Source organism: Sorex fumeus, unplaced genomic scaffold (genome assembly GCF_029834395.1).
Source record: "Sorex fumeus unplaced genomic scaffold, SorFum_2.1 ptg000080l, whole genome shotgun sequence".
Lineage (NCBI taxonomy): Eukaryota > Metazoa > Chordata > Mammalia > Eulipotyphla > Soricidae > Sorex > Sorex fumeus.
Window position 1 is genome coordinate 3,057,441 of NW_026606137.1, and position 16,044 is coordinate 3,073,484.

The window sequence follows — 16,044 nt, forward strand, 5'->3', positions numbered from 1 at the left end:
TTTTCAGGTCTGACATTTCTGATTGCATTTTCCTCATTTCTGCCTTCAGATCCTCTTGTCTTCTATTGGCATTGCTTTCCATTGTTTCTTTTAATTCCCTAAGCATCCTAAGTAGCTCCCTTCTGAATTCCTTGTCAGAGAGGTTGTCTAACACTACAGTACTGTTGGTGTCATCTGGGCTAGACTCTTCAATATGAATGTTTGGTGGGCTTTTGCGTTGCTTTACCATTGTGAGAGGTGTGGTTTAGTCCTTCACGTTCAGTGTTACTATTCTGCTTGATATGCAGTGTGAGTTAAGATAGGCTTATGAGTTATTGGCAACTGTATTTCTAGTGGCTGAGCTAAAATAGAGAAGTTTCCATCTAAGAAGTTAGCTTATGGTTCCTATGGCATATGTAGTGGGAAAATATTTCACGGCCGCGTTAGCGGCCACGGCTCCAGAAAGAGACCCTGGCACTGGGCGAGGAGTTGGGAATGTCTCCTGTTTGGAATTGGAGCCGTTCAGCTTTGTTGCCCAGAGCTGGGCCTCTGTGCCCGTCCCACGCGGATCAGGGGATGAAAACCGGCTGTCTCGGGGCTGTTTCTTGCTGCGCGTGCCCAGAGAGGAACCCAGGCCCTTGGGGGCGGGCTGTACCTGTTGGAATTGGAGCCGTTCAGCTTTGTTGCCCAGAGCTGGGCCTCTGTGCCCGTCCCACGCGGATCAGGGGTTGAAAACCGGCTGTCTCGGGGCTGTTTCTAGCTGCGCGTGCCCAGAGAGGAACCCAGGACCTTGGGGGCGGGCTGTACCTGTTGGAATTGGAGCCGTTCAGCTTTGTTGCCCAGAGCTGGGCCTCTGTGCCCGTCCCACACGGATCAGGGGTTGAAAACCGGCTGTCTCGGGGCTGTTTCTAGCTGCGCGTGCCCAGAGAGGAACCCAGGCCCTTGGGGGCGGGCTGTACCTGTTGGAATTGGAGCCGTTCAGCTTTGTTGCCCAGAGCTGGGCCTCTGTGCCCGTCCCACGTGGATCAGGGGTTGAAAACCGGCTGTCTCGGGGCTGTTTCTAGCTGCGCGTGCCCAGAGAGGAACCCAGGCCCTTGGGGGCGGGCTGTACCTGTTGGAATTGGAGCCGTTCAGCTTTGTTGCCCAGAGCTGGGCCTCTGTGCCCGTCCCACGCGGATCAGGGGTTGAAAACCGGCTGTCTCGGGGCTGTTTCTAGCTGCGCGTGCCCAGAGAGGAACCCAGGACCTTGGGGGCGGGCTGTACCTGTTGGAATTGGAGCCGTTCAGCTTTGTTGCCCAGAGCTGGGCCTCTGTGCCCGTCCCACACGGATCAGGGGTTGAAAACCTGCTGTCTCGGGGCTGTTTCTAGCTGCGCGTGCCCAGAGAGGAACCCAGGCCCTTGGGGGCGGGCTGTACCTGTTGGAATTGGAGCCGTTCAGCTTTGTTGCCCAGAGCTGGGCCTCTGTGCCCGTCCCACGCGGATCAGGGGTTGAAAACCGGCTGTCTCGGGGCTGTTTCTAGCTGCGCGTGCCCAGAGAGGAACCCAGGCCCTTGGGGGCGGGCTGTACCTGTTGGAATTGGAGCCGTTCAGCTTTGTTGCCCAGAGCTGGGCCTCTGTGCCCGTCCCACACGGATCAGGGGTTGAAAACCGGCTGTCTCGGGGCTGTTTCTAGCTGCGCGTGCCCAGAGAGGAACCCAGGCCCTTGGGGGCGGGCTGTACCTGTTGGAATTGGAGCCGTTCAGCTTTGTTGCCCAGAGCTGGGCCTCTGTGCCCGTCCCACGCGGATCAGGGGTTGAAAACCGGCTGTCTCGGGGCTGTTTCTAGCTGCGCGTGCCCAGAGAGGAACCCAGGCCCTTGGGGGCGGGCTGTACCTGTTGGAATTGGAGCCGTTCAGCTTTGTTGCCCAGAGCTGGGCCTCTGTGCCCGTCCCACGCGGATCAGGGGTTGAAAACCGGCTGTCTCGGGGCTGTTTCTAGCTGCGCGTGCCCAGAGAGGAACCCAGGACCTTGGGGGCGGGCTGTACCTGTTGGAATTGGAGCCGTTCAGCTTTGTTGCCCAGAGCTGGGCCTCTGTGCCTGTCCCACACGGATCAGGGGTTGAAAACCGGCTGTCTCGGGGCTGTTTCTAGCTGCGCGTGCCCAGAGAGGAACCCAGGCCCTTGGGGGCGGGCTGTACCCAGTGGTACATTTAAGGAGATGTCCCTATATTAAGGAATAACAAAATAATTAATAGAAAAGTAATTACATTACAGTTTGGGAAATCTCTCATACCTGGGTCGACTGTGTATAAGGCAAGCACCCTATTCACTATCTCTCTGACTCAAGCAATCGGGAAAATCTTGAGCATGCATGTGGTGGAAGTCTTGATGATGGATTAGATTTTTTTCTTGCCCACTTTAAATGAATAACACTGAACAAAGAGCTATGAAAACACCCAAAGCCATTCCTGTTCAGTTAAACAGAAAAAGTACAAAAATAGAGAAGAAAACAAACACTAAACTAAAATCTCTCATTACTCTTCATTAAAGTAGATTAGCACAACTATCTTGTGAAAGACAAGAACAATAACACTGACATAGGACTAGGAGGCAAGCACTTTGGAAAGTTTTTGCAGGCAATATATAAGGGTATATAAAAAGAAAATGTCATGATGGAAGGAGGATAGTTCTTTACAAGGTCAGGCATAGTGCCCATCGTAGGACAGTCACACCCCTGGCTCTCATGGGCTACATTCCAATAGTATCTCAAAAATTATCCGTGCAAATTTTCAGTGAACCCTCAGGGGTAAAGTCTCTCTTACTGAAAAATCACTGCATAAAGAATAGACTAAATATTGTTTTTATCTAGGCTTCATTCCCCCATGTTGGGGACTTGAACGAGCAGTGTCGTACTATTTGCAAAACCTTGAAAGTAATAATTATTTTCTGTCGGTATAAAAATAAAATGTATGAGTTTCTAGATATTACAACTTGGTTCACTTTCATCTCATATGTGTATTGAAATAGAAAGATTTGAGATCATCAGTCCTCTGGCCCACTGGACAGTCTACAAATCTATGAGCAGTGGTACAACATGTTTGCTCTGTCATCCATGAGATAGCTTGAGCGATGAGGATCCTGGCACAATAGCATATATTGATCTTCTCTCACAAAAAACAGCCTCAATAATTAACATCCTGGTAGGATGCAATCTCATAATTAATTAGGTTCACTTTGGCCTGGTGTTTATTTTTACGTGGGAAAATTACTTTAAAACATATGAAAGAATAAACCAACACTAGCCCAATAAAATTTTATTTTAATAAATAAATGACAGAACAACTCTTCATCTGTGACATTATTCATAATTTTAAGGGGACTAGGAAAAAGCATTTAAAAAAATTGTATGGTGATTTAGGGCCCAGAGTCAGCGTCAAAGTCCTTTTCTTACTTGATCCTTTTCTTACTTTTCTTACTTGGTCAAAGTCCTTTTCTTACTTTTCTTACTTGGTGTTTCATCTTTAAAGATGCCTTTAGCTTCAATGTCATGGAGGGATCTGCCCATGTTTTCCAGTACCAGTTGTTTGAACAGGCTTTCCTTGCCAAACTTGACGAATCACTTCGGTTTGGAGATGTGTGCTGCTGAAGTGGACCAACGACCAAAGATGATGGCCTCTCAGTATTTGTATTACAAATGATAATGCCCAAAGGAATATTGAAAGCTTTAAAAATAAAGTCCTTTTCCTATGACTTATTTGCTTTCTCTATATATTTTTTAAAGGAAGGGGCTATTATAGCCGGTTTTGGGGCTTTCTTTTATTTCTGTGCTCAGGAATCACTTCTATAGTGGCTTGGGGATCATATGTGATATAAGGAATCAAACTGAGGTAGATCTTTTGCAAGGTAAGTGCCTATATCTATGTAAACTCTCTCTCACCCTGTGTAGTTTCTGGCTTTGACCCTATCTTAAAAATTATTTATATCATATGATAAATAATGTGGTCACAATTTGCTCGAGGCCCTCCCGTTGATCGTCGATTTGCTCGAGCGGGCCCAGTAATGGCTCCATTGGAGACTTTGTTGTTACTGTGTCTGGCATACCGAATACTCTCGGTAGCTTGCCGGGCTTTCCGAGAGGGGTGGAGGAATCGAACTCGGGTCGGCCATGTTGGCCGCTTGTAAGGCGAACGCCCTACCGCTGTGCTATCGCTCCAGCCCATTGACCACTATTGTGGTCACAATAGTTAATGTTTATGGTTTTTATTTACAAAATACTATATTTCCACCACCACTGAAGGGTCCACGATCCTCTACATATGTCCTTATGTTGCTTCTACTCCACTATTTCATTTTCTACTCCAAATCTACCCTACCAGTGTTTGGTAATCTAAGTTATCTGGTCCATATCTAAGGGTTTGTCATTGTTCCATATTGTCTATTCCTTTGTTTTACTTTTATAATAACATAGATGAGTGAGATCAACTGGTAATTATCCCTTCTTCCTCTGACTTGTTTTGCTTAAGACAATATGCTAAGGTTCCATTCACATTTTACATTCTTTCCCTGATGGTCCTTGATTAGGTAAGTTCTTGTGAAGACAAAAACAGAGCTCAGGATGGTCATCCATTTTCAATTTATCCTCCTGATAACTGGTTAAAGAAACAGAGTGAAGGAAGACTTCATAACATGTCAACCTTGGTGACAAGTTACATTCAAAGCTTCAAGGTTGTAGAGAAGATTGATTTGCATTTTGATCTGAACAAAATCTTTATGCTTTCATAAGATTATAAAGACAACCAAAAAAACTCATAGTGAGAATCTTTGTAGATGTCTTAGATTATCTTACATAGTGAGAATCTTTGTAGATGTCTTAGATGTCTTAGATTATCTTACATGACAACACAAGGGAAGCTATGTTCTTCTGTTCAACAGTGACCCTTAAATTATCAACAAGACTCCATTGAGCATTGTATGTACCAGACCGTCTTCTCTAAGTCTTTCCCCTACATGAATGATTATAATCTTTATAACAATCATCTGTAATATTACTGTAAAGTTATATATGAGAAATAAGCATAGATAAGTGAATTTCCCAAGCTTACACATTAATGAATGATAAAGCTTGCATGAATCTTCATATTCTGGTTCCCAATTCTCTTGTAAACAATATCATAATATCTCATTACCTCATTCTTTTCTTTCCTCAAAATAAATGTTGCATTTTAAGAACTAAAGAAAACTATGGTTGTGGAACAATCTGGTATTGATGGCTAATTAAATATCAATAGTTATAGTGAATCTATCCTTAAAAGGATTTTCAACTCTATCAAGCCTAATTCTTATTTTTATTTTTTTGTTTTTTGGGTCATACCTGGAAATGTGCAGGGGTTACTCCTGGCTCTTCACACAGGAATGACTCCTGGCGGTGCTCAGGGACCATATGGGATGCTGGGAATTGAACCCCGGTCAGCCGCATGCAAGGCAAATGCCCTACCCGCTGTGCTATCGCTCCAGCCCCTTATTTTAACCGAGCCATTTGTCCATCTTATAAAATGTCTACATTACATAATGTCAGAGAAATTCATTCTTACATTTTCCTTAAAAATGAAAGCTATTGAAGTAATATTTTTGTGTTAAGCAACGAAAGTATGTTTAGGTTGCTGGATTTGATCTTTCACTTACACCAATAATAGTCCTACCAATTTTTCTGACTCCCAAAGATATTAGATTCCACAGGAGTAGCTCCTTAACCTCTCCTTTCTCTATGTTCCCAACCCTTCCTCTTGCAACCAGAATTAACCATGAACAGAATTGTACTAGATACTTTCCAAATGGCCAGAAAAGTTTAATACACTGGGTCTTTCCATACCCCAGCGAGCTCTTCCCTCCCTCAACCTCCTCCTGTTTCCTTCAGGATGGAACACACCACACCCCTCATCTTTCTGGTTCTGTGTGCTTTTCCCTTTCAGTATTGCTCAGGGTCTGAATGGGTCCTTGTGAAAGAAGAGACAATGGTCCTCATTTAATGAGATTATTTACAATAGGAAAAAATCGCTTTAAAAAAGAGAAAGTAGAGGAGACAGTGAGAGCAAGAGGCTCCACTCTGAAGCCATTCTTTCATTAGGACTCTGGCAGCCTCCGTACCTTTTCCTGGCCAGGTGCCAAACTCTTCTTTACTGGAGAGTGGCCCTTAAGTTTCTGAGTGATGCCACAGCAGCCGGCTCTGTGGTGTGACTCATTTCCGCAGCGAGTGCTCCGGTACATTAACAGCTCTGTGTTCTTTGATCAAGTGACACCAGGCATCCGTTCCCATAGCCAAAGTTTTCAGATGATTAGTCTTTTCCCGGGCACACCCGCCTGAAGAACAGAACACTAGCTGTAGAGAAGGCAGCTGATCCTGGTTCCATAAGCAGAGTATCTGCATCACACGTGCATAAGACCGAGCTTCAGCCAAGGCCTGCCCTTGCCGAGCCTGGGCTTCATAAACATTGCAAAACCCTAAGTTTCTTGATTAGTGGACTAGGAGAAGTCGCCTCTTCTCATTAAGCATAGTCCCCTAACCTCACATCCGCCGTCCACACTCTGCACAATGCAGGAGAGTAATGAAGTAGCTGGAGTTAGCTCTAACACACCTATCAGTCTTTGAACTTTTGCCAATGTTAGTGACACTGTGGCACTGTGGTAGTTAGGAAGTCATTGTCGGACTGCATTGGAAATTTGGATCTTTGGTTTGCCGTTTGTTGGCTATGATGGTCGATTACTTTGGGCAAGATATTTAAATGTTTTTTTAAAACAAAATTCAATTTATTTTTATTCTGACATTTATATAAATACAATTACTATTGAGTCCACCTGCTGACATCAAATCTATCTGCATCCCAGACTTATATTTTAGAGTTGCTTGCTGTCTCTTATCCTTTTGTACCAAGAAGACATTCGAGCAAATGTTTTAAGTTGATTGTATGTATCTGAACCTACATATTACCCCTTTTATTTTATTTTTTAAAAAATTTTTCTATTAGTGAAACACCATGAGGTACAGTTATAGACTTATAAATTTTTGTGCTTGGGTTTCAGTTATACAATGATCAAGTACCCATCCCTCCACCAGTGCCCATCCTCCACCACCACGGGTCCCAGCATCCCTCCCACCCCACATCACCCCCATCCCACCCTGCCTCTGTGGCAGGGCATTCCCCCTTGTTCTCTCTGTCTTCTTTTGGGTACTGTGTTTTGCAAGAGAGGCATTGAGTGGCAATCATGTTTGGTCTATCGTCTACTTTCAACATGCTTCTCCCACCCTGGGAGGATCCTCACAACATCCTTTATTTGGTGCTCTCTTCTCTATCTGAGCTTCCTTTTCCCCTAGCACATGTGGCTAGCCTCCAAGTCATGGAGCAAAATTCCTGGTACTAATCTCAGTCATTCCTGGGTGTTAGTCTCCCATTTTGTTGCTTTATGTTCCCCAGATGAATGCAATCTTTCTATGCCTGTCCCTCTCTTTCTGACTCATTTCACTTAGCATGATACTTTCCATGGAGTATCATTTGTATGTAAATTTTATAACTTCATCTTTTCTAACAGCTACATAGTACTCCATTGTGTAAATGTACCAAAGTTTCTTTAACCAGTCATCTGTTCTCGGGCGCTCAGGTTTTTTCCAGATTCTGATGACTCAGTGATAAAGTAAATGCCTTGCAAGAATCAAAGAGATCACAACTTGGATCTCTGATGATGCCCATATTTACCCAGAACAGGCCACTGGCTTTGCTGTCTGAGCACCCCTTAATTTCCAAAGATAAAATAAGGAGGAGACAAATGAAACAACAGCCCAGGAAAGGCATGAAGAGTGTGCAATTTCCAAAGCACTGCAGCTAAGTATGTTGCAAGTACTGTAGCTAAATTGTGTGACCTTTGTTGAACAGTACAACTAAGGCTATGCCAAGTTTGTGTATGAGCACCACATGATCTACTACAAACAGAAGTGTGCGAAAATCACACCCAAGAGAGTGTGGTCCTTAGCAAGTGTGAGTACAAGCACTGTGACTGAAAGTATGCAACCTCTTAGCATCAACAGAGTTGCAACGAAGGGAATGAAGGATAGAAATGAACACAAGAACATGAATGCTTCAATGTCTTTGTTCCCATATGCAGAAAATGACTCTGCACCTGATCAGAGAGATTGAGTACAGATGGCATATAAAATGGGACCCAGTGCAAAAAAACAATATTCTCACTAAATGCTGGCTATTACTATTTATGAGTAGTAGGGTGCTAACATACAACTGAATTGAGGAAAAAAGTAACTAATATGACCTGTGAGATTACAAGCCCCATTTTCAAACCTCTATTCATTTTTTCCTATAATATCCTCAGTTTTTCCAATTCTTAAGGAAGACATTTAAATGATTACAATAGCCACTTTAATCATGCATTTATCATATTTCAGAATCTGTGCCTTTTATGCCATTGACTCTTTCCAACATCTTCTAAAATAGATTCTTAATTTTAGTTGTAGAAGATGAGAAAGCAACTCATTCAAGGTTGAAAAGCCAGCGAGTCTCTTAGGTGGCATTTGGGAAAACACTTTCTCCCAGGACCCTCTTCTAAAGTCCACATAAATCTACAAAAACTCATTGCCCTGTGATTTTTCTCTTTGTTATTTTTATTTGCGGATGTCTATCTTTTTCACTCCTGACAGCTCTGTTCTGGAAGCACAATATTATGTAGATTTTTGAGTCTGTACAATTAGGGTATATAATTAATTCCCTTATTTATACAAAAAAGTGGAAGTGATAAACTTTTAAGTAAAAACATCTATGCATAATAGTATGAGTTAAAAAAAATAACACATAATGGCCTTACAAGGGGACAATTAATGTAGGACAAAGTAATCAATCTTATCCTTTCAAATGCTGACAAGTCTAGTAGATAAAGATAGGTAGAATGTGAAATTCTCTCCCTTTCCTTGAAAACAAAGCACTTTTAGCCACAATCAGGTTTTTCTCTTTTTAATTCTAGTTCTGTTGTGTGTACTGACTACTTTTTCATGTAATGTAACATTATTATTATTGTTATTTTTTTAACGTAGATGGCTTTGTTAATAGAGTAATTTTTTCCTCATTCCTTTCCTGGGCTATTGTTTCATTTGTCTCCTCCTTATTTTATTTACTCAATTTTCTTCAAATTGCACCGTTTGTTACTTGGCCTCAGGGAGCACTGGCTATTAAAACTACACTAATAATTTTAATTGACTTAAAATGATGTAAGAATAGCACAGCTACCGAGAAAGGCAGGGTCTACAAATAGGTGCTATAACAGGATGGAGATATGAAAGGAAAAAAGGTGCCAAGCCCTGAAAAAAATAATCTCAAACAGATTTGGAGAAAAGATGTTCTCATCAGAAAATCTTTGTGAGGTCCTATTAGATATGCATCCATATCAGTAAATTCGCAATAAAAAACTTCTTTCCAAAACAAATCACAGGAAATGGAGGGAGGTGAGTACAGAGGAGGTATATAAAATTTTTCTCCACTGAATAGACCTGCAGCATATTTGAAAATGTGATTTTTAAAGTATCTTTGGTCCTGATACTCTCCAGCACAAGTCTTTGAGAGCATGGAATTCATTTATATCTACTCATACTCCTGACCAACCCTATACTAATATCAGCTCTAACAGTAACAGTAGTAATTTAAATAAGGAAATGATAATGAGTGAGTCCTATTCCAGGATAATGGCTTATTGAGGGACTGGAGCAATTATATAGCAGGTAGGGTATCTGCCTTGCATGCAGTCTACTCAATTTCAGCACCCCCCCCATATGGTACCCCAAGCACTTCCAGGAGTAGTTTCTGAGTGCAGAGCCAGGGATAACCATTAGGCATTGCTGGGAGTGGTCCCGAAACAAACAGAAAAAGGCTAATAGAGGCACTAGAGAAACAATGAATGAGTAATAATTGCCTTTCAACTGATAGTACATAAATGTTGTAGCCTCATATTTCTCTCTGTCTCTTTCTCTCTTTTTTTCCCTTGTTTTTTGGGTCACACCCAGGCATGCACAGGGGTTACTCCTGGCTCATGCCCTCAGGACCTGCTTTGCTCATGAACCCATATGGGATTCTGTCAATTGAACCTGTGTTGGCCGCGTGCAAGGCAAATGCCCTACACACTGTGCTATCGCTCCAGCCTCCTCAGATTTCTTTCTTTCTTTCTTTCTTTCTTTCTTTCTTTCTTCTTTTTTTTTTAAAGAGAACACTCTTACCTGTTTCAGTAAGTGAAAAGAAATGAAGTCTGAGGAAGTGTGTTGGTAGTCACATGTATTATATAGGTAAAAGAAATTTCAGGTGATGCCTCAAAATGTGTTATAATGTCAGTTCTGAGAAAACTTGGTTCTAAGTGGAGTCCTCACAACACATGAGATTATAATTCTAGCCATGAGCTAATAAATACTGGCTAGTCAAAAAAAAAAACCCGACCGATTATAAGAAAGCTTAGGTAGTATTAAATCCAACCTACTATTTTACAGTATGAAAACTAAGATATAGGGAAAAACAGTTATTTTGCCAAAGGTCATCACCTGATTACATTCAGAGGCCATTTCAGATTAGATGGCTCTTAAGGATCTGTCCTATGGGTTGTTTTCTGCAATTTCTCTTACTGCTTAGAAATGGTGTAAGGACTCTACTCCCAGCTAAACACACACACGCACACACACACACACAGATACACACATGCACTGGTTAGGAATTGTTATCATATTTCCATTTTATGGAGCTGTGTGTAGATGGGGCATGACACAAATGGTGTAGTAGTGGTTTCATTTTAAAATACTGGCTCAATTATTTAATTATGATACTGAACAAAGAATCATAATCAAAAGTTAGACTGTGCATCCCATAATTGATATCATAGCACTGCACACCTAGGAGGTTTGATGTATTGTTGACTTTGCCATTATTGAAAATCTTTCTCTCTCTCTTTCTCTCTCATTTTATTTTTTTCTGGTCACACCTAGTACTCAGGGATTATTTCTGGCTCTAGTTCTGGGATCACTCCTGGTGGTGCTCAGGGGACCTTATGGGGTGCCAGTGATCAAACTCAAGCCAGCCATGTGCAAGGCAAGAGCCCTGCCCACTGCACAGTCATTATGAGATATTTCAGTGAGCTAGTGAGGACTTGACCTTAGAATCTGCTGATGTGTAGTCAGACTCATAACTCACTTGTGAAACTGGCCCACACCTTCAAGTCTTCTTCATGGTAGAAAAGACATACATGATCCTTTCTAGTGCTCTTAGTCCATGGTGCCTACATTGCCTCCATCAGAACAACTGCTCAGAGTTATCTCTAAGTCATCATCACAGTGCCTGCATAATTAGTAGGAATAAATAAAGTTTTTATTGGAGAAAGAGAGAGAGAAAATGAATAAATGGAGACACTGAAGAAATTTGAAAGTTTCAGAAAATGTGTGGTAACTCAGGCAAAGATCTAAATTACTGGCTAAGCTGGGTAGAGACTGGGGTAGTATTGAAGCCAACCTGCAGAATTCCGAGACAGACAGGGTCACAGTTAAGGACTTTTCAAAGAAAGCTAGTGAAGAAGAACTTTTAGGGGAAGATGGAAATACAATCTTTCATCGCTATGACGCCTCATTCTCAAGTGAGAGGCATTTTGCATAATGGATAATAGGGTTCATTTCTCTTTGGAGTGGCTAGGTTTCCAAGAAGATGCTAAAGCTAAAACAGTAGCATAAAATAAACAAGGTATTGGGTAAGGCAGCACCAGGGATAGTTCCCAACAGCCATCAGAGCTTCTCATCCAGCTGTCTATGGAGACATAATGGTATTTGGAGAGCCTCTGTGATCGCCCTATGTTACTCTCGTCTACGGGAAGGCTTCATTCCTTGGCTTAGACTTGATTTTGTATGAAATTCTTGACCACACCAGTGACTGTTTACCTCACTTTCTATCCCTCAGTTTTGTAACCATCAAGTACAGCAGTCACAGAACCTTTTTGTTTTTGTCATAGAAGTCTGGAGTTTGATGTCTTCGACATCACTCCTTCAGAGTGATTTGCCTTTAGTTAATTGAGGAATTTTGCTCCTTGCAAGTTCTCCATTATTAGACTCCCTTGCTAGGTTTCTTCCTAGAGTCTTGAGAACAGCTTAGGACTTTCATAAGAACTGCTGCCACATGGCTTGAGGAAGACACTTCTACCTCCAGGGTCTCCAGATGATTCTTCATTACAATTATAAGGCATCTTAACCTGTTCTCAGATTTCAGAGACAAAGCTCCACCCCCTATACCAACTACAGACACAGCTAATCCATCTAACTCCCATTTATTGCTGAACACAGATTTTAGCTGCAAACTCTAATCAATTCAGTGTGATAATTGGTGAGAATTTAGCAGCTTCGTCACATAATATGAGATTTTGAATTAATTCATAAAACATTGCATTTCAAATTTGAGTTGTATATATTTCAGGTTGACCTTTGGTTCACTAAATCAGGAAATTAAAATTGGATGACCTCCTCAGCATAACTTTCGCCCTGGTCTGATTATTACTTGGTTTGCCCCAACCAGAAATGAACCCTTATCATACAGTTTCTTGACATTATCTCTCTGCTCATATGCTCATCAAATGAATATAGAATAACTCCATTGTACAGAATAACCTCCCATTAGGTAGATACATTAAATTAGACTGTGATTTTATCGTTTGGGAGCTTTCATCATAGTACGTGAACTAAGATAAGCCACATGAATAGTTAAAATATTATATAGGATGTGATTAATGTAAAAACATAGGCATAGATGAGGTATCTGAGGATTCAAAGAAAAAAGATAATGCATTTCCCATTGGTGTCAAGTATAAAGGAAATTAGAAATAAAGAAATCTATTAGAAGTTCTTTTGTCTAACTGATCCGCAGACTGATTTTTCACAAATGACCAAGAGTCCACCATTAGTCAAGGAGCATGATTTGATGATCTGCACTCGGTCGGGATATGTACCACTGACTGTCCTCCTGTTTCCCATAAACTCAAAGGGACAATGCTGTGTGAATGACCTATTGTACAAGGTTACTTGCTGCAATGTGAGTTTTATGGGAGTTGGCATTAGATTACAGAGTAAGCCATACAGCTGAGAAGCAGTGAAATGTGGTACATTTGTCTTGGCCTCTAATAGACATGCACTGATGCAAGTGGTGGACATTTAGAGGGAGTCAGTATTTGTGCTTTTTCTGGCAGTGAGACGATGAGGGAATGGGGATTGAATTCCATCATCTAATCTCTCTCTCTCCTTCCCTCTCCTCTCTCTCTCTCTCTCTCTCTCTCTCTCTCTCTCTCTCTCCTTCTACCTGCCCCCCACTACAGGGTTTAAAAATAGAAGCTCCAAAGCACAGCTCAGCAAGTAGGGACCCTCCCAGAAATTCTTAGCCACCCTAACCCCAGGATATGGTGCTGCTCCATTAAGTAAAGTAAAGTAAAGTAAAGGCCCTCCCGTTGATCATCGATTTGCTCGAGCGGGCCCAGTAACGTCTCCATTGGAGACTTTGTTGTTACTGTGTCTGGCATATCGAATACTCTCGGTAGCTTGCTGGGCTCTCCGAAAGGGGCGGAGGAATCAAACTCAGGTCGGCCATGTTGGCTGCGTGCAAGGCAAACGCCCTACCGCTGTGCTATCGCTCCAGTAGGCTAATATATTTGTATTCCCCATAAAACTCTGTAACTATGGCATATATATATGTATGTGTATATATATAAATAAATAGGTAATGATAGATATATGGATAGAGCTCAATAGCAAATTCTTCAATAAGGCAGACTCTTTACATATAGCAAAACTGGGAGGATTTCCTGGCCTTCCAGGAATGTGGGAACCAACACTGGAGCATTCAGACTGCAATGATAGAAAGCGTTGGTGTACAGGTTTTCAGGAGTAAAGTGGATTGAGAGACAGAGGCTTGACACAACACCAGCTCTCAACATGAACAGGGGAAGGAGGAAGGTGTGCCAACAGAAACTTCTAAGTGATGAACCAGCCAGAGAGCAGACGATATCTAGACCTGAGATTGGGCTTGGTCCTGATGTTTGGTCCTTGGACACTTCAGAACACCTCTTCTCATCCTTGGTGCCTGCCCTCATGGCTCAGAGACACATAGGAGAAGCCACTGGTAGCCCCGAAGCACATCCACAAGTCCCCGATCCTGGGCTGAGTATCCAACACATAATCAGGGTTCACAAGAACCTTGAGCTCCATGAAATTGATCACTTGATCACTTGACTTCCCATTAATAGTCGATTTGCTCAAGCGGGTGCCAGTAACGTCTCCATTTGTCCCTGTCACATGCTAGTGTAGCCCAATGGTGTCTGTTCACTCTCGGAATACAAAGAGCCTCAAACCTATCGTTCATGATCTTGATGAAGAAGTCTGACCCTCTGGTAGTTGGGCGGCCACGCGGTCTTTTGACATCCCGTGGAATCCATTCGGTAACAGCTCTAGTCCAGCGGTCGTCTTTAAATCTCATTATGTGACCAGCCCATCTGATTTTTGACGCCTTGACAAACGAGACAGCATCCCTGATTCTTGATCATCGACGGAGGTCGGAACTCCGGATTCTTTCTCTCATTTGAGTGAAACGTGATGCTCCAAGCATAGCTCCTTCAATTCTTCTTTGGGAGACCTGAATAGCGTTCTCATCCTGTTTGCGTAGGGCCTAGGTCTCTGAGGCGTATGTTAATGCACGAAGCACAGTGGAATTAAAGAGATGTGCCTGGAGCCGAAGGTTCTTCATCCTCTTAGCTATTTCTTCAATGATCTTGAAGGCGTTCAAAGTCGCTCTCTTCCTCCTGCACAGCTCGGGTGCCAGGTCATTTGTCATGTTGACTTCTCAACCTAGATACACATAGCTGTTGCATTCGGAGATGGTCCTTCCGTTGAGAGCGAATGGGGCATCAGGAACGAGGCTGTTTCTCATAAACATTGTCTTCGTAAGATTCAGTAATTCCATGAAATTAGAGCGATAGCACAGCGGGTAGGGCGTTCGCCTTACAAGCGGCCAACATGGCTGACCCAAGTTCGATTCCTCCGCCCCCCTCGGAGAGCCCGGCAAGCTACTGAGAGTATTCGATATGCCAAACACAGTAACAACAAAGTCTCCAATGGAGACGTTACTGGGCCCGCTCGAGCAAATCGACGATCAACGGGAGGGCCTTCACCTTTACCTTTACCTTATTGCTGGTAAAACTCGTGCCAGTGAAGACAATGGAGGCACACCCTTACCTGATCTTCTAGTAAAAATTGATCATGTCCCTTGAAGCTGTCATAATGTTGGTTTTATAGTGTCATGATCCCGAGCCATCGAATCATCAGAAATCACCTTGTTCATGAGCTTCATGTACAAAGCCATGCAGGGCACAATCCCAAGGCTTCATTCACCAGGTGGACCGAACTGCACTAGCTGTAGTTGACTGTGTTGGGCTCTAGATTCAGAACAGACTGATTGATGTCCTATCATGGGCACTTACTCTCCAGATGCTCAGATTGGGAACTTCACACCACTTGCAGCTCCTTTTTTCCTGCCCTGCTGGGAACACTACTACGGGAGGCACCTCCAAGACCTTGTCCATGTTCTGCAGTGACAGGAGCATCACAAAGTGGCCTGATGGCCAACTTTTTGGTCCAAGCAAGGAAGTCCATGGGATTCCTCTGAATGCTTTGACGTTTCAGTGATCTCGTGTGGTGTTTGCCACCTCTCTGAAGCACAGGGTCCACAGGAAGTCAGTGCAACCCAAAGTGGTCAGGGAGGCTGTGAAGTGCTCTGCGTTCTTGTTATTCTGGATTCTCACCAGGGTCCCTGAATCTGTAGTCATCTTCAAAATGATTCCTTCATGGACATTGTCTGCAAAGTTGTTATCGCATCCTGTAGGATCCAGCAGATCTGAATGGTCGAGGGAATCCCAGTCTCACAGGCAGGTGGTCTGATACAGGGTGGTAGAAACAATTAGAAGATACATGATTTTGTGGTGTAACCCTGGATACACATGACGCTTGGGTCTAAGAAGCCCCACACTGGCCTTCTCCT